The sequence below is a fragment of the Salvelinus alpinus genome, chromosome 20, assembly GCF_045679555.1.
Source record: "Salvelinus alpinus chromosome 20, SLU_Salpinus.1, whole genome shotgun sequence".
Classification (NCBI taxonomy): domain Eukaryota; kingdom Metazoa; phylum Chordata; class Actinopteri; order Salmoniformes; family Salmonidae; genus Salvelinus; species Salvelinus alpinus.
This window is the reverse complement of record NC_092105.1, coordinates 21432069-21459484: the sequence shown is the minus strand read 5'-3', so window position 1 is coordinate 21459484 and position 27416 is coordinate 21432069. Positions and strand designations below refer to the sequence as shown.

The 27416-nt window shown below is 44.3% G+C and overlaps 1 protein-coding gene across 6 annotated transcripts in view; it reads left to right on the top strand.

Moving 5' to 3' along the window:
* LOC139546479 (putative nuclease HARBI1) overlaps window positions 1-27416 on the top strand; it is a 406641-nt gene that overhangs the window by 362262 nt on the left and 16963 nt on the right. The window lies entirely within an intron of this gene.

The following is a 27416-nucleotide window of genomic DNA, read 5'->3' as shown; positions in this document are numbered from 1 at the left end:
TCAGGGCGTGACACTCTCCAATCTGTTTTATTTGATTGTCACTCTGTCTCAGGATATCAGCCATGTGAACCCATTTAGCGGCTTATCATAATGGCATGCACTACCAATGCAGCCATAGGCCTACAGTATGACGGGATTACTTGCCTAATGGGCATGTGCAATCAATGTGCCCCTTGTCATTGTACATCTGAAGTAGAGAATAGCTCATCTTATTTGCATATTGTTGAGCTAGCTATGTGTTCTAAATTGTAAATGATTACAGTAGATAATGTATATGAGGCTAACCATAAGCCACATTTTATACATGCTTTTTCTGACATTAAATTGTTTAGTGCAAATTCAACCCTATTCTAGGTACAGTACTATACATGAAAAGAAGGAGCTGACAATTTGTAGACTAATTAAAAATAGCAAAAAGGAACATAATGGGGCGTGGGGAACGTTGTAATTCTATATTGTTCATTTGCTGAAAATGATTTCAGAATACAGACAAAATCAGAAGGTGAGAATCAGATGTTGGTGTTGATGGTGGATGAAGAGAGATTTGCACAACAATGTTTGCAAGAAAGCCACAATTTCCTTTACCCAAAGTACCCATTCATGTGCATTTTACATGTAGTCCTACAGTGCCTTCAGAAAGTATTCATACCCCTTGACTTATTCCACATTTTGTTGTGGTACAGCCTGAATTCAAAATGGATTAAAAAAATGTTTTATAACCCATCTATACACAATATCCCATAATAACAAAGTGAAAACATGTTTTTAGAAATGGCTAATTTATTGAAAATTAAATACAGAAATATCTCATTTACATAAGTCATCATAAGTCAATACTTTGTTGAAGCAACTACAGCTGTGAGTCTTTCTGGGTAAGTCTGAAAAGTATGAAAGTAGTATGAAAGTACGAAAAAAAATATGCGCTCTCTACTGTAAGTCACTCTGGATAAGAGCGTCCGCTAAATTATTGAAATGTAAATGTCATCCCCACCTGGATTGCGCAACATTTGCCCATTATTCTTTTCAGAATTCTTCAAGCTCTCTCAAATTGGTTGTTGATCATTGCTAGACAACCATTTTCAGGTCTTGCAATAGATTTCAAGTAGATTTAAGTCAAAACTGTAACTTGGGCATTCAGAATCATTCACTCTCTTCTTGGTAAGCAACTCCAATATAGATTTGGGCTTGTGTTTTAGGTTATTGTAAATTAATCTCCCAGTGTCTGGTGGAAAGTAGACTGAACCAGGTTTTTCTTTAGGATTTTTCCTGTGCTTTTCCCCCCCCACTCCTTAATGATTACAAGCATACCCATAACATGACGCAGCCACCACTATTCTTGAAAGTATGGAGAGTGGTACTCAGTAATGTGTTGTTGTATTGGATTTGCCCCAAACATACTGTAACACTTTGTACTCAGGACCAAAACTTAATTGCTTTGGCACATTCTTTTGCAGTATTACTTTCGTGCCTTGTTGCAAACAGGATGCATGTTTGGGATATTTTTATTCTGTACAGGCGTCCTTCCTTTCAGTCTGTCAATTAGGTTAGTATTGTGGAGTAACTACAATGTTGTTGATCCGTCCTCAGTTTTCTCCTATCACAGCTATTAAACTCTGTACAGTATCTGTTTTAAAGTCACCATTGGGCTCATGGAGAAATTCTTGAGCGGTTTCCTTCCTCTCCGGCAACTGAGTTAGGAAGGACGCCTGTATCTTTTTAGTGATTGTGTTTATTGATACACCATCCAAAGTGTAATTAATAACTTCACCATGCTCAAAGGGATATTCAGTGTCAGTTTATTTTTTACCTATCTACAGTAACAATAAGTGTCCTTCTTTGCGAGGCATTGGGAAACCTCCCTGGTCTTTGTGATTTGATCTGTGTTTGAAATTCACTGCTTGACAGAGGGACCTTACAGATAACTGTATGTGTGGGGTACAAAGATGAGGTAGTCATTCAAAAATCATGTTAAACACTATTATTGCTCACAGAGTGAGTTCATCCTACTTATTATGTAAGTTGTTAAGCACATTTCTACTCCTTATTTAGGCTTGCCTTAACAAAGGGGTTGAATACTTATTGACATAAGACATTTCAGCTTTTCCTTTTTAATTATATTGTAAAAAATTTGACACAATACCCCAAAATTTGAAATCATTCTTCTTTGACATTATGGGGTATTGTGTGTAGGCCAGTGACAAAAAAAAATCTATATTTAATCCGTTTTAAATTCAGGCTGTAACACAGTAAAATGTGGAAAAAGTCAATTTTTACAGGAAGTGAGCTATAATCATCAATGTCATGACACAGGTATAATGAAAGAGCCATAAACTATAATATATGAGAATAATAATGTTAAGATACCATCATCCAATTGGTAGCTTATTACATGGGAAATTCAATGCTTAATGTATCATTTACAATGTTATAATGCGTGTTACTGGTGATTTATATATTTTGGTGGGCAAATGTCACAATATAATTTAGTCAACACATTCACAAATGGTGGCTTTGATGTCAGTTTGGAGGTTGCTTGATGTTCATAACTAGCTAGCAGCACAAGCAAACATTGTTGTGCAAATCTCTCTTCACTCACCATCAACATTCCTTGTAATCCTTCTCCATGCCATTTACTTTTTTTGATTTTGTCTCTGTATTCTAGCAAAGCGACATCATACACAATTGGAAAATCAGACAGCGATTATTGGCTTTTCACCATCTTTTTTGATTGTGCTTGCCAGGAACTAATGACACGCGCAACTATGTTTCACGACCGGAAGATTTTCAAGCAAACATCTGCTCCTTACCTGATTGGATAATAGGAGTGGTGGCCGTGTGCAATTTGCGTAAAGTAGAGCAGAGCTGTCTTTTTCTATCGCTCCACTAGTAGGGTTCGCACCGCTTACCTTCCCATAATCCTTTTGATCCGCGTGCTCACGTTGAAAATGAATGGGAGAGGATCTTCGTCTGACAAATTCGTAAGTGGTGAAAACCATATATTTTGGACCACAGGAAGAGTAGCTGCTGCCTTGGCAGTAGCTAATGAGGATCCTTAATAAATACAAATTAATACAAATACATAAGTCATTGTAATGGGTCTGAATGCAAAACTGTAGCCTTATAGTTTCTCCCTAATAGGGGTGTAAAACATATTATTACTGGAACTCATACGCCTCCACATTCCTTACCTTTACTGTAAACATATTTTACTACCTCATAAGCAACACTGAAGCCCCGTCTCAGTCAACATCTGTGGTACTGGTGACTGGTTGTCTTTATAAAAATCCCTGTTTCATTCGTTTGTTTACCCCAGGTGGACGAGCTCTGGCATGTGGCTGGGATGTTTTTGCCTTCACTTTCCAGCCCTCAGTCCAGCTGCTCTCTTCCTCTGGCCCAAACCTCCATCATCCTATTCTCTGAGATCACTTATAGGCGCGGTTAGTCTGCCAAGATATCTTTCACTCTACAAATGATGGCATGGCATGGCCTTTGGTTTTAATCCAACCACTCACTCCCATTCCTAAGGCCGTGTTGGCTCCACTTCGCAGATCATAAAGGGCTTGATTGTTATAAGCAATATTTTCTATCCTTCTATCTTGCTAGTAGACCAGGTGCAGGTGGAGGAGATTGGTGCTTGGCCTATAGTCTTCTGTTAGTCCTCCTAACGTACCACACAAGGGTAGTATAAGGATATCAGATGCAGGGATGGAGGTATGTGGGTAATATAGTAAAAACTAGCTATAAGGCTGGTTGCTCTGTGATCCGTGACTTACGATAGTGTACTGTCGTAATCAGCTGAAAACAAAGAGCTCCTTGTTAAATGAGTGCTTGGTTCTCTGTCATTTGTTGAGACAAAATGAGGTGACTCCCTGTTGACTGCAAGCGTAGGGGAATGAAAAGCTTACCGGCATCGATAGAATTGGGAGTCTAATTCAGCCCATACCCCCTATATCGACTTCATTAGGTTTTTCAATGGATTCTGTTATGTCTGATTATTCTGGCTCTTTCAAAACATTGAGCTTTACCAAAGCAATCAAACCCTTTTAAGTACACAATATTAGTCAATATACATTCCGTCATCATGAAGTGCTTTGAGAGACTAGTCAAGGACCATATCACCTCCACCCTACCGGACACCCTAGACCCACTCCAATTTGCTTACCGACCCAATAGGTCCACAGACGACGCAATCGCAACCACACTGCACACTGCCCTAACCCATCTGGACAAGAGGAATACCCATGTGAGAATGCTGTTCATCGATTACAGCTCAGCATTTAACACCATAGTACCCTCCAAACTCGTCATCAAGCTCGAGACCCTGGGTCTCGACCCCGCCCTGTGCAACTGGGTCCTGGACTTCCTGACGGGCCGCCCCCAGGTGGTGAGGGTAGGTAACAACATCTCCACCCCGCTGATCCTCAACACTGGGGCCCCACAAGGGTGCGTTCTGAGCCCTCTCCTGTACTCCCTGTTCACCCACGACTGCGTGGCCATGCACGCCTCCAACTCAATCATCAAGTTTGCGGATGACACTACAGTGGTAGGCTTGATCACCAACAACGACGAGACGGCCTACAGGGAGGAGGTGAGGGCCCTCGGAGTGTGGTGTCAGGAAAATAACCTCATACTCAACGTCAACAAAACAAAGGAGATGATTGTGGACTTCAGGAAACAGCAGAGGGAGCACCCCCCTATCCACATCGACGGGTCAGTAGTGGAGAAGGTGGAAAGTTTTAAGTTCCTCGGTGTACACATCACGGACAAACTGAACTGGTCCACCCACACAGACAGCGTTGTGAAGAAGGCGCAGCAGCGCCTCTTCAACCTCAGGAGGCTGAAGAAATTCGGCTTGTCACCAAAAGCACTCACAAACTTCTACAGATGCACAATCGAGAGCATCCTGTCGGGCTGTATCACCGCCTGGTACGGCAACTGCTCCGCCCACAACCGTAAGGCTCTCCAGAGGGTAGTGAGGTCTGCAGAACGCATCACCAGGGGCAAACTACCTGCCCTCCAGGACACCTACACCACCCGATGTCACAGGAAGGCCATAAAGATCATCAAGGACAACAACCACCCAAGCCACTGCCTGTTCACCCCGCTATCATCCAGAAGGCGAGGTCAGTACAGGTGCATCAAAGCAGGGACCGAGAGACTGAAAAACAGCTTCTATCTCAAGGCCATCAGACTGTTAAACAGCCACCACTAACATTTAGCGGCCGCTGCCAACATACTGACCCAACTCCAGCCACTTTAAAAATGGGAATTGATGGAAATTATGTAAAAATGTACCACTAGCCACTTTAAGCAATGCCACTTAATACAATGTTTACATACCCTACATTACCCATCTCATATGTATATATACTGTACTCTATATCATCTACTGCATCTTGCCATCTTTATGCAATACATGTACCACTAGCCACTTTAAACTATGCCACTTATGTTTACATACCCTACAGTACTCATCTCATATGTATATACCGTACTCTATACCATCTACTGCATCTGCCATGCCGTTCTGTACCACCACTCATTCATATATCTTTATGTACATATTCTTTATCCCTTTACACTTGTGTGTGTGTGTAAGGTAGTAGTGTGGAATTGTTAGGTTAGATTACTGTTGGTTATTACTGCATTGTCGGAACTAGAAGCACAAGCATTTCGCTACACTCGCATTAACATCTGCTAACCATGTGTATGTGACTAATAAAATTTGATTTGATTTGATTTGATGCTTCTTTTTCTAGATCAGAATCTGGATGGGTATTTTTCTCCAATGCAATATTATGGTTTCAGATCAGATGTTTCTCCTATGAGGTCTCAGTGGTTGTTTCAAACCAACTTTGAGGCTGCAGTAGTTATCTACACGTCAGCACGTTTCTTTTATCACTTTGGCTCCACGTTAACATGGTACAGGTGGCTTATTAAGGCCTAAACAGCAGCCTGTATGTCAGGTGGGTTTGAACTCATTTTACACGCTTCTAAAGCACATTGATTTATTGGCTATTAATTCAACTCAGCTGGCATATTCATTCCAAACTCTCTCCAAATGTGAAGCCTGAAACAACAGAGGAGGTCTCAGTGAAAACAGACATATCAGACCTCCCAGGATAGAAGCCAGACTTAAAAAAAATATTAGATGGGAACAAGAATAAGATTTGTATTGTCTTCCAAGTAATTCCAGTAATAACAGTGAAGTGAAGGTGTTCAGGCTCTGCTAACACTACAATAAGTGTTCCTCAAGATGTGTTTGATTTATGTGATGTTACACAGACATGTCCAGCGTGGGGCTTATCTGACCTTTGACCCCTACCATTCTCCATGCAGGAACAGCAGCAGTGTTCTTTACTGTACCTTCTGGATGGTGGTTGATTTAATGATCAAACAGTGTACAGTCGTCATCTGACTTATTGTACAATCAGGTCGGTCAGTGTGTTCCTCCTGGTTTCCTGCCGGGGTTGACTCCAGCCTCCTGAGCAAACAGCCTGAGATGGATCTACGTCTTCAGAAGGTCTGGAGGAGTATCAACCCTGTCGGGGGCCCGGAGGGGGAAGAGACAGAGGAGATGGGATGGGGGATATCACATCTCCCTCCCCAAGTCTGATTGTCCTGATTTATTTTATGTTTGTCTTCCTGGGCGTATGTTCTGATGAGGCCTGCACTGTTATTTTCTCTCGGTAATGAGACGCTCGTTAGGGAAGCCCTCGTTACGGAGGAGTCTTGTGAGGCAGACGTTCGTTAGCAGTGCTCTTGATGAGGGGATATCATGAAGATTGGCAGGATGCTCAGGGCGGGTTGTGTGAGGGGTGTCACCACATCCTGTAGAGGCTACTGGGAGGAGAGGGAAGGAGACAAAGATAAAGGGAATGAATGATGAATATCGTGATACTGCTGTTATTCCTCCTCTCTTCTCCTGTCAGTATGAGTTTTCACTTTGGACTAACTAGTGGAATTTGAGCCATTTGACCTATTAGCTCTTTTCTCCTAAGTTTTAAGTTTACATGTACTAAGTCTCTCTAGTAAGATTTAGTCTGTGTTTGTACCAGTTATAGGGCCAATATATCTCCCACTGTGTATCTTAAGGATTATTTACTCAGCGGTCATTGCAAGGACCCTAAATCATGACCGAGTCATGTCACGGTCCGTCTCATTACTTCTTTCAACGTGACCAGAGCATCAGCATTCCAGTTTAAACTGCCCTGACTGTCCCCCACCACTTCAGAGGGCTGCTGTGGCCCAGCATGTAATCATCTGTGTAAACCCCCTCCAGGGAGAAATGGATTGTTCCATGAGTCATAACTCTACTCACTTTAAGCACTGGAATGTGTCATTCAAAGAGGCGGAAAGGGAGGGTATGAATGAGAAAAAATTTAGTGCTGGTACGAAATGATACATTGCCAAATTATTGCTGAATGGACATTTACTGCAAATACATCTAAATGACTAAAATGAATAAGAGCTGCTGCTTCATTCAGCCTGTGTCCGTCAAGTGAATTCATTGCTTTTCCTGTGTACATCAGCTCAGAAAATCCTACATTATAGGGTTAGTTAGGGTGAGCTAAGCTTCACACAGACTTTACTAGGGTGATCTTTTGAACCTTGTATTTGTAAATCCCCCTAGTTAAATTATTGGTGGAAAAATATATATTTCAAGCCCTAATGTAATTTTATAACCCCTTTTCTTAGTAGAATGTTAATCCAACTGAATAACCCTTTGGCATTTTCCCACTAATTACAAGAATCTACTGAATATCACATTCGGGCAGTCTTCATATTAAACTCCCAGCAGTGCCTCTGGGTGCTGAAGGGTTGTTTATGAAAGGAGAGACAATCCAGGTCTCATAAAATCCTTACAGGTCAAATGATTGCGGAGAGACTCACAGACTCACAGCCTTCCACACTCAAGACTTTTATGAATACGTCTCCGTTCCTACTTTCATTTGACATCTCTTTCAATCTCTGATCTCTAATCTCCCTCTCGCTCTCACTCATGTGCACACAGACACAGACACACACAGACACACACACACACACACACACACACACACACACACACACACACACACACATACACACACACACACACACACACACACACAGTACACGTACACATCCCTTTGAAGCCTTCCTCTACAAACACTTCAAAGCGTGTCAGGCCTTTTCCATTCTTCAGGTTCAAGTCAAAACAATGGGGGTTTGATCTTCTGTTAGACCTGGTAGTTCTGAGAGTGAGACTGATATCAGCCACCATAGCTCTGCAGAAACATGTAGGAAACCAACTGGGTGCAAAAGTGAACCGCCTTTGCAGAGTGAAAATATGTCTCTATTTCTTACGAACAGAAGTGCCAAAATATTATTAGTATCACATGATGTAGTGAGAGGAAGAGTTCCCAGCCCCACGTAGCTTAACCAGCTGTTGTAGACCCACTGTGATGAGCTATAGAGGCTTTAACAACATTATCAAAGGATTCATTTAGGCACCAATTCATAACAGCATCAATGGTAGAGGTTGTCTGAATGCTGACTGTACTGTGTCCACGTCAGAGAAGTTATTGGATCACCCACAGGTGTAGTACTTTAACTAACTGTAACTAACTGTTACTGTTGACCAATGTTCAAGCCAAGCTTGCAGTTGTCATAGAAAGCATTGCCCCATCAAGTGTAGTAGCCTAAATCTCTCTTTGTGTGACTTGTGAGTTTAAGCACGCACACACACATATACACACACACGCACTCTCTTAACTTGCCGTGATAGTCTATCTTCCTGTCCCTGAGATGGACTGTAATAGTCTCCGGGTAGGATCTGTCCACTATGACCCTCTGGGGATGACAGAAAGCAGAGGGTTTTCCCAACGAAGCTACAAACCACACACACTAGGCTACAGTACCCATATAATCACACCATACACATACACAAACATCATATACACACTGCCACTCACAACCACCTAACCACTCGTACACAAACATCATATACACACTGCCACTCACAACCACCTAACCACTCATACACACACATCATATACACACACTGCCTCTCACTACCACCTAACCACTCATACACACACATCAAATACACACACTGCCACTCACAACCACCTAACCACTCATACACACACGTCATATACACACACTGATACTCACAACCACCTAACCACTCACACACACACATCATATTACACACACTGCCACTCACAACCACCTAACCACTCACACACACATCATATACACACACTGCCACTCACAACCACCTAACTTCTCATACACACACATCATATACACACACTGCCACTCACAACCACCTAATCACTCACACACATACATCATATACACACACTGCAACTCACAACCACCTAACCACTCATACACACAAATGTGTCTCAATAATGGTAGGCCACCCTCTCACACACAGTCGTGTTAACCGTCATAATAACACAAGCATTTATGAGCTGTACATATACAACAGAATGTGTGTAATTCCTGCCTGCAGGGAACTCCACATCTGTGGACCTCTATCCCAGGGTGCAACAGCAGCTGTGTCTAGTTTGGCTAGCAGGGTTGTAATGAACTCCTGCAGCTGGCTGTCCAGACACACTCAGACACGCAATAGGTCCTCCCTGGGCCTGTTCTTATAGCACACAGACCTTATCCTTCTGCTGGATTGGGGGCCAGGGTCTGCTGCTTGTACAGGGTTGCACGCATGCACTGGGACACAAACACACACAATATCCATCTGCTGGGCCAAAGCATGTCTGCTACCCTAACACATGATACACACACCATAATATCCATCTGCTAGGCCAAAGCATGTCTGCTACCCTAACACATGATACACACACCATAATATCCATCTGCTAGGCCAAAGTATGTCTGCTACCCTAACACATGATACACACACCATAATATCCATCTGCAGGGAGAATGAGTGGGAAAGGAAAGGGCATGTCTGGAAACCGCTAATCTCTGCCGGCACCCTGTAGAGGTGAAGTAGTGTAGAGTCCACTGTGCTCTACTCTCTGGTGGAAACATCACCATGGACACCACTGGATTGCTGTTATCAGAGAAAATTGCCTGTTAAAGTAAAGCTGTCCTCAGCGAGTGATTCCATCCCCTGTCTCTCACACACACACACACACACACACACACACAGACAGACAGACAGACAGACAGACAGACAGACAGACAGACAGACAGACAGACAGACAGACAGACAGACAGACAGACAGACAGACAGACAGACAGACAGACAGACAGACAGACAGACAGACAGACAGACAGACAGACAGACAGACAGACAGACAGACAGACAGACAGACAGACAGACAGACAGACAGACAGACAGACAGACAGACAGACAGACAGACAGACAGACAGACAGAAGCTGGTTTAAATATCATGTGAGGTATTCACCATGCTTTTGTACTTGTTCTCCTCCTGCTGATTTAATTATCCTATGAGGTATTCACCATTCTTTTGTACTGGTTCTCCTCCTGCTGATTGGCAGTATAAAAGGCTAATATTAACTTTGCTGATGTGTTTTTGTTTGGCATGGGAAAGCTGAAGGCTTTGGCAGCGAGCCAGCTGCCAAAGGAAGCTGTCGGAGGTCCAATGTTTATAACGGTGTAATAATGGACTACATTTATATAGCTCCTCTTGTCATGTCTCAGGGTGCTTTATAATGTGTGGGGGGAATTCAACTAATCCACTGCAGACATGATATGTACAGAAGCATTAGCACCTATCGTCCCTGTGGCCTGAGGGACACTGAAACAGGGAGGGGGTCATAATTGTTTTATTTCTTTTTAATTTCACCTTTATTTAAGTTCCCATTTACAACTGCGACCCGGCCAAGATAAAGCAAAGCAGTGCGACAAAACAACAGAGTTACACATGGGATAAACAAACGTACAGTCAATAACACATTAGAAAAATCTATATACAGTGTGTGCAAATGTAGTAAGATTAGGGAGGTAAGGCAATAAATAGGCCATAGTGGCGAAATAATTACAATTTAGCAATTAAACACAGAGATGTGCAGAAGATTGCGGATGACACTACAGTGGTAGGCTTGATTACCAACAACGACGAGACGGCCTACAGGGAGGAGGTGAGGGCCCTCGGAGTGTGGTGTCAGGAAAATAACCTCACACTCAACGTCAACAAAACAAAGGAGATGATTGTGGACTTCAGGAAACAGCAGAGGGAGCACCCCCCTATCCACATCGACGGGTCAGTAGTGGAGAAGGTGGAAAGTTTTAAGTTCCTCGGTGTACACATCACGGACAAACTGAATTGGTCCACCCACACAGACAGCGTCGTGAAGAAGGCGCAGCAGCGCCTCTTCAACCTCAGGAGGCTGAAGAAATTCGGCTTGTCACCAAAAGCACTCACAAACTTCTACAGATGCACAATCGAGAGCATCCTGTCGGGCTGTATCACCGCCTGGTACGGCAACTGCTCCGCCCACAACCGTAAGGCTCTCCAGAGGGTAGTGAGGTCTGCAGAACGCATCACCGGGGGCAAACTACCTGCCATCCAGGACACCTACACCACCCGATGTCACAGGAAGGCCATAAAGATCATCAAGGACAACAACCACCCAAGCCACTGCCTGTTCACCCCGCTATCATCCAGAAGGCGAGGTCAGTACAGGTGCATCAAAGCAGGGACCGAGAGACTGAAAAACAGCTTCTATCTCAAGGCCATCAGACTGTTAAACAGCCACCACTAACATTTAGCGGCCGCTGCCAACATACTGACTCAACTCCAGCCACTTTAAAAATGGGAATTGATGGAAATTATGTAAAAATGTACCACTAGCCACTTTAAACAATGCCACTTAATATAATGTTTACATACCCTACATTACCCATCTCATATGTATATACTGTACTCTATATCATCTACTGCATCTTGCCATCTTTATGTAATACATGTACCACTAGCCACTTTAAACTATGCCACTTTATGTTTACATACCCTACAGTACTCATCTCATATGTATATACCGTACTCTATACCATCTACTGCATCTTGCCTATGCCGTTCTGTACCACCACTCATTCATATATCTTTATGTACATATTCTTTATCCCTTTACACTTGTGTGTGTATAAGGTAGTAGTTGTGGAATTGTTAGGTTAGATTACTTGTTGGTTATTACTGCATTGTCGGAACTAGAAGCACAAGCATTTCGCTACACTCGCATTAACATCTGCTAACCATGTGTATGTGACTAATAAAATTTGATTTGATTTGATTTGATTTGAAGATGAATGTGCAGGTAGAGATACGGAGTGGAAAGGAGCAAGAAAATAAAGAACAATATGGGGATGAGGTAGTTGGGTGGGCTATTTACAGATGGGCTGTGTACAGGTGCAATGATCGGTAAGCCGCTCTGACAGCTGATGGTTAAAGTTAGTGAGGGAGATTTAAGACTCCATCTTCAGTGATTTTTGCAATTCGTTCCAGTTATTGGCAGCAGAGAACTGGAAGGAAAGGCGGCCGAAGAAGGAGTTGGCTTTGGGGGTGACCAGTGAAATATACCTGCTGGAGCACGTGCTACAGGTGGGTGCTGCTATTGTGACTAGTGAGCTGAGATAAAGCGGGGCTTTACATAGCAAAGACTTATAGATGACCTGGAGCCAGTGGGTTTGGCGACGAATATGAAGCGAGGGCCAGCCAACGAGAGCAAACAGGTCGCAGTGGTGGGTGGTATATGGGACTTTGGTGACAAAACGGATGGCACTGTGATAGACTACATCCAATTTGCTGAGTAAAGTGTTGGAGGCTATTTTGTAAATTACATCGCCGAAGTCAAGGATCAGTAGGATAGTCAGTTTTAAGAGGGTATGTTTTGCGGCATGAGTGAAGGATGCTTTGTTGCGAAATAGGAAACTGATTCTAGATTTAATTTGGGATTGGAGATGCTTAATGTGAGTTTGGAAGGAGAGTTTAGAGTCTAACCAGACACCTAGGTATTTGTAGTTGTCCACATATTCTAAGTCAGAACCTTCCAGAGTAGTGATGCTGGACGGGCTGGCGGGTGCAGGCAGCGATCAGTTGAAGAGCACGCATTTAGTTTTACTTGCATTTAAGAGCAGTTGGAGGCCACGGTAGGAGTGTTGTATGGCATTGAAGCTCATCTGGAGGTTTGTTAACACAGTGTCCAAAGAAGGGTCAGAAGTGTGTGGTGAGGTCATGCTGACCCTATGTGGAACTCTCTAAGTGACCTGTCCCTGAACCCACACGCCTGACCCCCTCGTCACACACTCCATACCTCCATGTCACTACTGCTCCTGTCAATCCCACTGTGTGAGACTTTGCTGGCTCTCCAAGAGCCCAGACAGTGCACACGCACAAACACACACATCTAAGCATGATTGGGACACAAACACACACACACGTAAGCAATCAATCAATCAATCAAATGTATTTATAAAGCTCTTCTTACATCAGCTGATGTCACAAAGTGCTGTACAGAAACCCAGCCTAAAACCCCAAACAGCAAGCAATGCAGGTGTAGAAGCAGAAGGAATGAGACGCACAAAGGTACCTCACAAACTCACTGTCTTTGTCAATCAAACTTTATAGTATTTTACAGGTCCTCCATGTGGCCTGGAGAGCGAGAACACACACACCCAACGGACACAATGAACAATGAACACAATGCGGCCCACTGCCTATAAAGGCTCTGGTAGACTATTTGTTCTGCTCTCTGGTCTGTGTTTAATTGTCCCAGTGGTGACCCAGAGAGCAGTGCTGCAGTAGGTGACTGACACACGTCAGCCTGAGCCCTGACCCAGGCAGAACAGTGGATGATAGACAGTTAAACTACCCCCTGGCTGAACTCCAACTAGACCCCAGTGGCATCTAAAGCCTATCTCAGCGTATCTCGGTATATCTCAGGGTATCTCGGTATATCTCAGGGTATCTCGGTATATCTCAGGGTATCTCGGTACATCTCAGCGTATCTCGGTATATCTCAGCGTATCTCGGTATATCTCAGGGTATCTCGGTATATCTCAGGGTATCTCGGTATATCTCAGGGTATCTCGGTATATCTCAGGGTATCTCGGTATATCTCAGGGTATCTCGGTATATCTCCGCGTTTCTCGGTATATCTCAGGGTATCTCGGTATATCTCAGCGTATCTTCACCTATCTAAAGGAGACAGTCAGTTTTTAACACAGACTGTAAAAATGTCAGATGATCAGAGTGACAGGCCAGTACGGGATTTAGAAGAAACAGAACATGGGAAACAGAGAGGGGAGAGGTTAACAGGGTCTAATAATACAGTTCATTTCCCACAATGACTAATGGCAACAAAGAGCTTGTTCTCTATCCAACACAGTGCTATTCATCACATACATCTTTACCTATGATCCACTAAGTAAGACATTGTGGTATCTTTAGATTACAGAGTCGAGGTTAACTTCATAGTGTAGTTCAGGGAAGTCAGTAATGAGCGAGAGGCCCCAAAGCACTCTGGGTCGTTTGTTAAAATGTGTCACAGCTAAGGGCCCACCAGAGGCTTTTAGCCAATCTGCCTGTGTGAGAAAGTATAAACAGTCCAGCCATAATGTTCTCACCCGCTTGCATAACATATACACACACACGCATACGCATACACACACACGCGAGGTGCAATGAGCACATAAAACACAATACTTGCACACACATACACAAACACACACACGTTTACAATACATATTCCCTCCATTGATGAATGAGTATAGCGTGAGAGTGAGGGGGAAGCCTTTGGTATCACTATATCAGTGTTTCCATTATGACAGCACCTCCTCAGCTCTATGTATAAGCCAGTCTGCAGACATAGTCCACATAGCAGGGAGAGCAGGGGAGAAAGGAGGGAAGGACAGGAGAGCAGGATGTATATAATGAGAGTGGAGAGAGGAAGAGAGGGAAGGAGAGGAGAGGAGAGGGGGATGCATATAATGAGAGTGGAGAGAGGAAGAGAGGGAAGGAGAGGAGAGGGGGATGCATATAATGAGAGTGGAGAGAGGAAGAGAGGGAAGGAGAGGAGAGGGGGATGCATATAATGAGAGTGGAGAGAGGAAGAGAGGGAAGGAGAGGAGAGGAGAGGGGGATGCATATAATGAGAGTGGAGAGAGGAAGAGAGGGAAGAAGAGGAGAGGGGGATGCATATAATGAGAGTAGAGAGAGGAAGAGAGGGAAGGAGAGGAGAGGGGGATGCATATAATGAGAGTGGAGAGAGGAAGAGAGGGAAGAAGAGGAGAGGGGGATGCATATAATGAGAGTTGAGAGAGGAAGAGAGGGAAGGAGAGGAGAGGGGGATGCATATAATCAGAGTGGAGAGAGGAAGAGAGGGAAGGAGAGGAGAGGGGGATGTATATAATCAGAGTGGAGAGAGGAAGAGAGGGAAGGAGAGGAGAGGGGGATGTATATAATCAGAGTGAAGAGAGGAAGAGAGGGAATGTAAGAACAAGGACAGAAGAAAAATAAACCTAATTGTATTTGTTGTTCAAATCAAATTGTATTTGTTGCATGTGCCGAATACAACATGTAGACCTTACAGTGAAATGCTTACTTACAAGCTCATAACCAACAATGCAGTTCAAGAAATAGAGTTACGAAAACATTTACTAAATAAACTAAAGTAAAAAATATTATGAAAAGCAATAAAATTACACAACGGTAACAAGGTTATACACAGGGGGTATCGGTATTGAGTCAATGTGCGAGGGTACAGGTTAGTCGAGGTAATTTGTACATGTAGGTAGGGGTAAAGTGACTATTTCATTAATTGTATAGCAGTCTTATAGCTTGGGGGTAGAAGCTGTTAGGGAGCCTTTTGGACCTAGACTTGGTGCTCCGGTACAGCTTGCCGTGTGGTAGCAGAGAGAACAGTCTATGACTTGGGTGACTGGAGTCTTTGACAATTTTTTGGGCCTTCCTCTGACACCGCCTAGTATATAGGTCCTGGATGCCAGGAAGTTTGGCCCCAGTGATGTACTTGGCCGTACGCACTACCCTCTGTAGCGCCTTACGGTCGGATGCCAAGCAGTTGCTATACCAGGCGGTGATGCAACCGGTCAGTATGCTCTCGATGGTGCAGCTGTATAACTTTTTTAGGATCTGGGGACCCACGCCACATCTTTTCAGTCTCCTGAGGGGGAAAAGGTGTTGTCTGCCCTCTTCATGACTGTCTTGGTGTGTTAAAAATATGATCGTTTGTTGGTGATGTGGACACCAAGGAACTTGAAATTCTCGACCCACTCCATGACAGCCTCGTCGATGTTCGGTCCTCCTTTTCCTACAGTCCACGATCATCTCCTTTGTCTTGCTCACATTGAGGGAGAGGTTGTTGTCCTGGCACCACACTGTAGGCTGTCTCATCATTGGCGGGGATCAGGCCTACCACTGTTGTGTCGTCAGCTAACTTAATGATGATGTTGGAGTCGTGCTTGGCCACGCAGTCATGGGTGACAGGGAGTACAGGACGGGGCTGAGGACGCACCCTTGTGGGGCCCCAGTGTTGAGGATCCGCGAAGTGGAGGTGTTGTTACCTACCTTCACCACCTGGGGGCGGCCTGTCAGGATGTCCAGGTTCAGTTGCACAGGGCGGGGTTCAGACCCAGGGCCTTGAGCCTAATGATGAGCTTGGAGGGTACTATGTTGTTGAATGCTGAGCTATAGTCAATGAACAGCATTCTTACATAGGTATTCCTCTTGTCCAGATGGGATAGGGCAGTGTGCAGTGTGATGGGATCTGTGGATATATTGGGTCGGTAAGCAAATTGAAGTGGGTCTAGGGTGACAGGTAAGGTAGAGGTGATAGGGATAGGGAGAGATTGAATATGTCCGTAAACACACCAGCCAGCTGGTCTGCACAAGCTCGGAGGACGAGCCTAGGGATGCCGTTTAGCCATACTCCCAAGCACTTGTATGAGGTGACTACCTCAAGCTCTAAACCCTCAGAGGCAGTAATCACACTTGTGGGGAGAGGGGTATTCTTCTTACCAAACCACATGACCTTTGTTTTGGAGGTGTTCAGAACAAGGTTAAGGGCAGAGAAAGCTTGTTGGACACTAAGACTGCTTTGTTGTAGAGCGTTTATTAACACAAAATCCAGGGATGGGCCAGCTGAGTAAAATACTGTGTCATCTGCATATAAATGGATGAGAGAGCTTCCTACTGCTTGAGCTATGTTGTTGACGTAATTTGAGAAGAGTGTGGGGCCTAGGATCGAGCCTTGGGGTACTCCCTTGGTGACAGGCAGTGGCTGAGACAGCAGATGTTCTGACTTTTTATTCACTCCACTCTTTGACAGAGGTAGTTAGCAAACCAGGCCAAAGACCCCTCAGAGACACCAATACTCCTTAACCGGCATACAAGAATGGAATGATCTACCATATCAAAAGTTTTGACTGAATGATGCCCTGAGGTTCTGGAGCTGTGTGTTTGTAGGTGTGCTGTTGTCAGACAGTTATGGATGACTGTGCTTGGGAGAGTTAGTAGTGGACTTTGTCATAGTTGGCAGATTAGTCAGGCTCATTGATGGTGTGTGTGTGTGTTGTAATATGTGTGTGAAATTATTGATGACCGTTGTACTGTGGACGCTGTTATTCCGGCTATATTGAAACCCAAGGTGACACACACGTGAAGGAAGCCCATTAATCACTGGGAGACATGGAGGTAGCACACACACTGGTGTCTGTCCTAATCATCCCTGCTAAGATACGCTTCCTGCAACACCGCCTGATCAGGAACCAAGTGCAAGGTCAGGATGGAGAGAGCAGAGAGCAGGGAGTGGTCATTCATCATGACTGAGACAGAGACACAGAGGCAGGTATGACTTTACAGCCAACAACAAGGAACAAGGGACTGTTTCTAGGTGTTCCTGTTTGCCTCATTAGCTGGCTTTGTGTTGGTATGCAAAATGACAAAACCAGGAAACCATGGACTCCAAAGAATACCGGTGTCATTCTGAGTAATAATGGAGATTTTATTTCCTAAAGAATCTTCACAATAAGGAAGCGGTGAAGTACATCATTCTAGGTTCAAGCTTGGAATTAAAGTTTCCAGGTTCAAACTACTTCCTGAACTGTCCTTTAATGAAATTGTGCTTTCAGGATAGTTAATTATCAGATTTTTTTTTCCAAAGGGGTTCTCAGTAGCAGACTCCCCATATGGACTCTGTAGGGAAAGATAAGGGCTTACTTTCCTTCCATCTTTCATTCCCTCCATCTTTCTTTTCCTCCGTCTCCGACACTTCTTGGCTCTGGTCACCGGAGGGCCTTTGATGTGCTGGGTAGCCCTGGTTACTGTTGGCAGGAAAAAACTATGGGTTATCACGATCACACATCTATTTCCACTAAGTCGGAATACTGGGAATCATGTGTCCGACCTGTGTGAAGCACTGTGTGTGTGTAGAGGGGAGAGTGGAGAGATATAACTTAGCATAGAGATGTGGTTGGGGTTAAGATACTGTACCATGGGCTTGATTAATAACCTGTTATATCTAAGATTCCAACAGTGATGTGGTTTTAAGATAACCTATCTCAATAGCGTTCGGTGTCGGATGTGTTGGGTGTAACATACCTTTCAAATACACGGCTCCCCCACTCTAACCCCCCTGCCTCCTTTCCCCCTCCTCCTTCCCCCTCCCCAAAAACTACAGCTTCCGCTCCATTCATCTCAATTCAATGCACTTTTATTTCTATGGAGCTTTTTTGCAAACTAATTTGTCTAACTTTTACGTCCTCAGATATTAAGCCCACAGCAACAGTGGAGAGGAAATAGTCAATTTTATTATGAGCACAGGAGGAAACCACACTACAGGGGGTTCAGCCTTTATTCTCTGTGAGGGTGAGTGCATGAGAGTGTGTGTGTGAATGTGTGTGCATTCACTCGGGCATGTGTGTGTGTGTGTTTGCGCACAATCTTATCACAGTGGGGTGCACAGGGTGTAACACTGAGCGCCTTGGCGAGTGAGGAGCTGCGACAACAACATGAGAATAGAGGGACGCTTGAGTGCAAGACAAAAGAGCCAGAGGAGGGAATCTGGGGAAACTATCAGTAACTGGGAGGGGTACGTCTCTGTGAAAGCCAAAACAGGACCAGAACACCAGGGATCATCTTCCAAGTTTTTTGGCTATTTTCTCTATTCCATAGGTGTTTACTGAAATGTGGCCAGAGCACAGGGTGAGAAGTGTGTGTGGGGATGAGAGAGAAACTCCCTGTAAGCTGATACTCACTGTGATACCAGGCCCTGTCTCTATCCTGCTGGGTGGGTGGGTAGATAGAGAGAGAGAGAGAGAGAGAGAGAGAGAGAGAGAGAGAGAGAGAGAGAGAGAGAGAGAGAGAGAGAGAGAGAGAGAGAGAGAGAGAGAGAGAGAGAGAGAGAGAGAGAGAGAGAGAGAGAGAGAGAGAGAGAGAGAGAGAGAGAGAGAGAAGAGAAGAGATATTCCACTGTCCTATAGTGTGTTATATAAGACAGAAGACATTTGTCTGGCCCATACCATGAAGCGCAATATTCCACACACTCCAGATAAGCTGAGACATCCTTAGCTCTACGTCCAAGACAGGAACATAAACAATATACATGCTGAATGAGAGAATGTGTGTGACAAAAGTGGGTGAGTGCCTGATGGGGGGAAAAGATAGTTGGAATTTGGTGCAATCAGTAACTGAGAGACAAAACATCACTTTCAGTACATTGGAGGCCAGACCATCTTTCTTGGAGCCTCCAGGGTTAGGTCGTAATTATTGCCTTCGTGTTATAAGGTCAATAACATTAGCGTTTTTCCGACCCGCTTGATTTGGGAGGCAATTGATTTACATGATGTTTCTAGTGGTTTAAAGATGTGTAATCATTTCCAGGCAAAAAGCCAATAACACGAATTAGGTTTCTGGCATTGGATGTGCATTTCTTTATTCCAAAGTGGATACTGGCATTCATTCCTATCTGAGCACTCTGAGCCCCATGTAAATTGTAAAATGTAAATTGTTAGTGTGTAAATTCTCGTAACGTGTCTCAAAGCATCCATAGGAGAATATGTAATCACCAACAGTAATCAGGTTATCTCTGCAAGAGTCAGTGTTAGTGTACATGTAACTCTGTTGGTTTCATTTACCATGCTGACGGTGTGTGTGGGCCTGTTGGTGTGAATATCTCTGTGTAACAGTGTGTGTGGGCCTGTTGGTGTGAATAACTCGGTGTAACAGTGTGTGTGGGCCTGATGGTGTGAATAACTCTGTGTAACAGTGTGTGTGGGCCTGTTGGTGTGAATAACTCGGTGTAACAGTGTGTGTGGGCCTGATGGTGTGAATAACTCTGTGTAACAGTGTGTGTGGGCCTGTTGGTGTGAATAACTCTGTGTAACAGTGTGTGTGGGCCTATTGGTGTGAATAACTCTGTGTAACAGTGTGTGTGGGCCTGTTGGTGTGAATAACTCTGTGTAACAGTGTGTGTGGGCCTGTTGGTGTGAATAACTCTGTGTAAGAGTGTGACTTCTCTTCTATGGCTTGGCTGTTTTTCAGACCGTTTTCAGAGAAACCAAGTCGGTATGTCTCCCTGTACATGGAAAGAAAGGCCTGTGAGACAAAAATAGTTTTATAAAGCTGTCTGCACACTGCATGGTTTGGCCTGTTTGTCTGTGTGTGTCTCAGCAAACAGACCTGTTTTTACTGGGGGAAACCAAACCCTGCCCCAGACAGGAACACAGCAAGAGAGGAGGACATTCGTCTGCTTAAATATTGTCATGGACCCGACTGTACTGGAGATGTGTGAACGTAAGCCAAACATCTCTTTGTGTTTCTTTAAAGACTTCAGAGGAGCCCATAGAATACAGTATGTTGTTTTTCACCACGGACGTCATGTCACTCAATTTCACTCAATTTCCACATACCCAAGAGTTATGAGTCTGAAGTTAAACATAAACCTCACTGTCATTTTCACACTGTTCTGTGCTATATTTCTAACTAGTCTATCACTGTCACACGAAGACTTCCAGCACACCAGGTATGCCCTTCATTATACTGTACCAGTTACATGAAGTGTCAATCTTAGTGGATGAAGTTGTTTGAATTTAAAAAAATAAAAATAAAAAAAAGAATATGGAATCCCATAGGGTTACTATGGTGTGAGGGAAAAGGGTTATATGGACCATGAGTTTGGTTGGCAGCTCACTTACGGTCTCTATCCGTCCCCTACAGTCCCTTTATTGATATGACTTTTAATATATTTCCCATTATCTCTTTCTATCTAAAATAAAAGATCAAGAGGAATAAGCTGGATGAGTAAAATAGGCAACAGTCAAAATCACGTTTTTGATAATGTGATGGAAGAGTATCATATAAATGGTTTTGCTCAAGTTTCGTGTCTTCTTAAAGGTTTAAACAGCTACCATCTCTTCACAGGCGCTGAAACTTCTAGCCTGACACTAGCATGCTGCTCTGACAATGTGTGGGTGTGCAGGATAGGGTGAGGTGTGCAAGAGGGAAAGTTTCAGGAATAAAGATAAGTCCCAAGTGCAGACTGTGTGAAGTAACAGTGTTTATTGTAACAACAGGGGCAGGCAAACGACAGCTCAAGGCAGGCAAAGGTCAATAATCCAGAGTAGAGGCCAAGGAACAGGACAGCAGGCAGGATCAGGGTCAAGGCAGGCAGAGGTCAATAATCCAGAGTAGAGGCCAAGGTACAGGACAGCAGGCAGGATCAGGGTCAAGGCAGGCAGAGGTCAATAATCCAGAGTAGAGGCCAAGGTACAGGACGGCAGGCAGGATCATGGTCAAGGCAGGCAGAGGTCAATAATCCAGAGTAGAGGCCAAGGTACAGGACAGCAGGCAGGATCAGGGTCAAGGCAGGCAGAGGTCAATAATCCAGAGTAGAGGCCAAGGTACAGGACAGCAGGCAGGATCAGGGTCAAGACCGGCAGAGGTCAATAATCCAGAGTAGAGGCCAAGGTACAGGACGGCAGGCAGGATCAGGGTCAAGGCGGGCAGAGGTCAATAATCCAGAGTAGAGGCCAAGGTACAGGACAGCAGGCAGGATCAGGGTCAAGGCAGGCAGAGGTCAATAATCCAGAGTAGAGGCCAAGGTACAGGACAGCAGGCAGGCTCAACGTCAGGTCAGGCAGAGGTCGGTAATCCAGAGTAGAGGCCAAGGTACAGGACGGCAGGCAGGCTCAGGGACGGGCAGAGTGTTCAGGTGGGCGGGTACAGGGTCAGGACAGGCAGAGTAGTCGGGCGGGTACAGGGTCAGGACAGGCAGAGTAGTCAGGTGGGCAGGTACAGGGTCAGGACAGGCAGAGTGGTCAGGTGGGCGGGTACAGGGTCAGGACAGGCAGAGTAGTCAGGAGGGTGGGTACAGGGTCAGGACAGGCAGAGTAGTCAAGTGGTCGGGTACAGGGTCAGGACAGGCAGAGTGGTCAGGTGGGCGGGTACAGGGTCAGGACAGGCAGAGTGGTCGGGCGGATACAGAGTCAGGACAAGCAGAGTAGTCAGGAGGGTGGGTACAGGGTCAGGACAGGCAGAGTAGTCAGGTGGGCGGGTACAGGGTCAGGACAGGCAGAGTAGTCAGGAGGGTGGGTACAGGGTCAGGACAAGCAGAGTGGTCAGGAGGGCGGGTACAGGGTCAGGACAGGCAGAGTAGTCGGGCGGGTACAGGGTCAGGACAGGCAGAGTAGTCAGGTGGGCAGGTACAGGGCCAGGACAAGCAGAGTGGTCAGGAGGGCGGGTACAGGGTCAGGACAGGCAGAGTAGTCAGGAGGGCGGGTACAGGGTCAGGACAGGCAAGGATCAAAAACCAGGAGGATGTGAAAAAGAGAGGCTGGGAAAAGACAGGAGCTGACAGGACCAAAGCTGGTAAACTTGACAAACAAGACTAACTGGCAACAGACAAACAGAAAACATAGGTATAAATACACAGGGGATAATGGGGAAGATGGGCGACACCTGGAGGGGGTGGAGACAAGCACAAGGACAGATCAGGGCGTGACAGAAAGTGTATGAGGGTGCCGGTAGAGCTATATAGTGGAATGGGGGGTCAGGTGAATTAAGCGATGTCTAAATACCGGATCCATAGCCTCTGCACGTATGAGCAATATATATCAACATTATTAGCGCCGGCTTTCAAAACCATGTGTCCTGTCCACGCCATAGCCTTTTGATCTGGTTAAGCTCATACTTTACACAGACATGAGACATGGCGATATCTATGAGGGGATGAAGCGCTGGGTATGGTGCACAGCTGGTAGGCTATAGCTAAAGGGATAAAGAAGCATGGTACAATAATTTGTTTACGATTACGTGGTTAAGGTGAGAAAAAGACGTGAAAGACCATGTGGATCCCACCACTGACAGAAATATAGCGATTGAGGCGAAGCAGCCGGAGCGGGATTTGAACCAGCAACCATGCAGTTTCAGAATGAGCTGACTACCACCAGTGCCATAAAGGTTCATATTGTACCACTTGGCAGAGGCCATGGTACACTCACATATAAAGAAGCTACTATAACATTGAAGGATTGTTGTGACAAGGTAACAATCTGTCATTCTGCCCCTGAGCAAAGCAGTAAACCCACTGTTCCCCAGGCATCGATTAAGGCAGCCCCCAGCACCTCTCTGATTCAGGGGGATTGGGTTAAATGCAGAAGACACATTTCAGTTGAATGCATTCAGTTGTACAACTGACTAGGTATCCCCCTTTTCCTTTCCTTTCCTTCTCTGGATACAAAGTAAATCATGCTGACATACAAATTAGGAAATTACACACGTCTACTCTCACTAATCCCAACGTCTAAAGGTGTGGACAAGGTCATCTCAATAAAAGTATTGCAGTCCTCCACCTCCAAGCGTACTCAGCCAAAAACATTTAGGCACTACTAATCAAATGCTATAAAGCCTGATCAGGAGGTTAAATGAAGCGTGGCTGTGTAAATGAATATGCATGATTACTGATGTTTGATCAAACTCAGGATTTCATGGTCTCTCACCTCTCATTTCCCTGTCTCTCTCTGCAGAACATCTGTCCAACATCTGCCTGGCAGTATGACTGGACATCCTCTGCTCTCCTGGAGGAGTGAGGTGTCCTGGGGTGCTAAACTATCCCTATCCCTTATCGGAATAGTCTCTTCTCCTCAAATTCACACCACAAAATCCTCTTCAACATCATTAATAATGCAAGACCTTCCACAGCCATACATTCTCATGTGGAATTCATCCCAAACACACTGAAGCAAGTGTGGGCTTGACTGAGAATTTAATCTAAGGTAAATACTTGGATCTCAGCCAGAAGTAACGTAGGTCTAAAGTGGTTTGTACGTGCGTGCGTGCATCAAATCATTGCTTCATCACATACACAGTTAACAGCAGGTATATAAGGTGCAGTGAAATGCTTGTGTGCTAGTTCCTGAACATTGCAGTACAATAACCAATATCAATAATAACAATAACACGTAATAAAAGAGGTAGTATGCATAGTAATAAACTGATATGTATACTATATATATATATATATATATATATATGTATATATATATAGTGACATATCAGGATTATATATATATATCTAGACCCCTTGACTTTTTCCACATGTTGTTACGTTACAGCCTTATTCTAAAACGGTTTAAATTAAATGTTTTCCTCATCATTCTACACACAATACCCCATAATGACGAAGCGAAAACAGGTTATTAGAAATGTTTGCTAATTTATTAAAGATAAAAAACAGAAATACCTTATTTACATAAGTATTCAGACCCTTTGCTATGATACTTGAAATTGAGCTCAGGTGCATCCTGTTTCAATTGATCATTCTTGAGATGTTTCTACAACTTGATTGCAGTCCATCTGTTGTAAATTCAATTGATTGGACAACATTTGGAAAGGCACACACCTGTCTATATAAGGTCCCACACTTGCTCTGACAGTGCTTGTCAGAGCAAAAACCAAGCCATGAGGAATTGTCCGTAGAGCTCCGAGACAGGATTTTGTAGAGTCACAGATCTGGGAAAGGGTACCAAAAAAATGTCTGCAGCATTGAAGGTCCGCAAGAACACAATGGCCTCCATCATTCTTAAATGGAAGAAGTTTGGAACCACCAAAAAAACAAAGGCCCTTGTGGGAGAAGGGCCTTTGTCAGGGAGGTGACCAAGAACCCGACGGTTACTCTGACAGAGCTCCAGGGTTCCTCTGTGGAGATGGGAGAACCTTCTAGAAGGAAAACCATCTCTGCAGCACTCCACCAATCAGTCCTTTACGGTAGAGTGGCCAGACAGAAGGAGGTTTATTGGACCTTCCTTAGAATGTCTTGGTTCTGTTTACTGATTGACTGGGTCAGCGAAGAGGCAATCCTAACCAATCAAGTATCCCTTACATATGCAGGGCATCAGCAGGGCATGAACCATGAGCTCTATTGCTCCATAGCTATGTAAAGTAAACCTCCCTCCACCAATATCTTATCTGACCCATTATCTGTCCATATTAAATCAAACAGGCTGTACTGTAAGTCTTACACACACACAGAGAGAATGGCTTACATCAAGTCAAACAACAGATGATTTCAACATATACAAACCATATGTGGCACTTACAGTACCGTACTCAGCCTCCTTGCTGTGCTTTATGTACTGTGACTGTGCTGTATATCCTTCATATCTGTGGGCGAGCCATGTGAATATGTGTGAACATGTGAATAGAGGAGTATTTCACAGATATTTAATGTGTGTTTTCATAACGGTGAGAACAGAAGCCTGCTTATAAGCGAGAGTGCTGTCTCTAAAGTAGACAGCTCTGACAGGACACTTGACAGAGTTTGCCCCAGAGTGGATGGTCTGCGTATGTTACCGAGAATCAATGTGTTTAGTTATGTAATGATGGCTGGATCTGGAATACTACACTTTGACTCGTCCTGTGTAAGCACTAAGCACATCCAACGGCACGTTAGAAAATCAAAAGTGAATCATAACTGACGAATCGTGAAGGGAAGCGAAAACACTTCTCGACACAGTGTGAGCCAAAGAAAGCACATGCTCTTCAGTCAGAGTTGTGAAGCAGCTGGAGTTTGTGTGTTACTGTGTGTTACTGCAGTTTAGCCCAATCAGTGTGTTTCCGGCCCTGCCTGAAGAATCAGAACCATATGAGAGTCTGAACACATGCTGTAGAACCACATGGAGGCTCTTGTCTGTTCTCTACTAATGTTGATGCACTTTTTAAACCATAGAGGTATCACTCCATCTAGATTTTATAGCTACAGTAAATGTTATGATTGTCATCATAATTCTGGTAGGAAAGACTTTTGAATGTCATGTGGTGCAGAATAACAATGTCCATTAGAGTTGTGCCGAGTAGTCGTAACGGATATGGGCAATTTTCTGGATAAGGTTGTGATCCGAGTATTTTCTTTAAATTATCTGTGATAGAAAAAAAAGAAATGTTTGTGTGCCAACACGCATCTTTCTCATGTCAGTCAGTCAAGTGAGGTGCTAGGTGGTCTAAATAACTCCATTTGGTAGTTTGCCTGTCTGTAAAGAGAAGGGCGGGCTGTATGTTGATCCTGCTTCTCTGATTGGATAGAGTGAAGCTGTACTTCTCTGTCCACTCACTTCATAATTTCACCCGATCATATTCACTACTGTTTTGGTGTGATCATTCAGACTGCAAAAATACTTGTTTACTGTTCTATTTAGGTTGTTAACCAATTTATAAGAGCAATAAGGCATCTCAGGGGTTTACATAGCCAATATACCACAGCTAAGGGTTGTATCCAGGATCTCGGCTTCGCGTCGTGCATAAGAATAGTCCTTATCCATGGTATATTTAAGCAATAAGGCCCGAGTGGGTGTGGTATATGGCCAATATAACATGGCTAAGGGCTGTTCTTATGCACAATGCAACGCAGAGTGCTTGGATACAGCCCTTAGCCGTGGTATATTGGCGGGCCTTAATGCTTAAATATATAGGGCATATGGAAAGTAATCAGATCCCTTGAATTTTTCCACATTTTATATATGAGCTCCAGAGTTCCTCTGTGGAGATAGGAGATTCTTCCAGAGAGACCACCATCTCTGCAGCACTCCACCAATCAGGCCTTTATTGTAGAGTGGCCAGACACAAGCCACTCCTCAGTAAAAGGCACATGACAGCCTGCTTGGAGTTTGTCAAAAGGCACCTAAAGACTCTCAGACCATGGGAAACAAGATTCTCTTGTGTGATGAAATAAAGATTGAACTCTTTGGCCTGAATGCCAAGTGTCACATCTGGAGGAAACCTGGCACCATCCTTATGGTGAAGCATGATGGTGGCAGCATCATGCTGTGGGGATGTTTTTCAGTGGCAGGCACTGGGAAACTAGTCAGAATTGAGGCAAAGATTAACTGAGCAAAGCACAGATCTTTGATTAAAACCTACTCGTGCGCTCA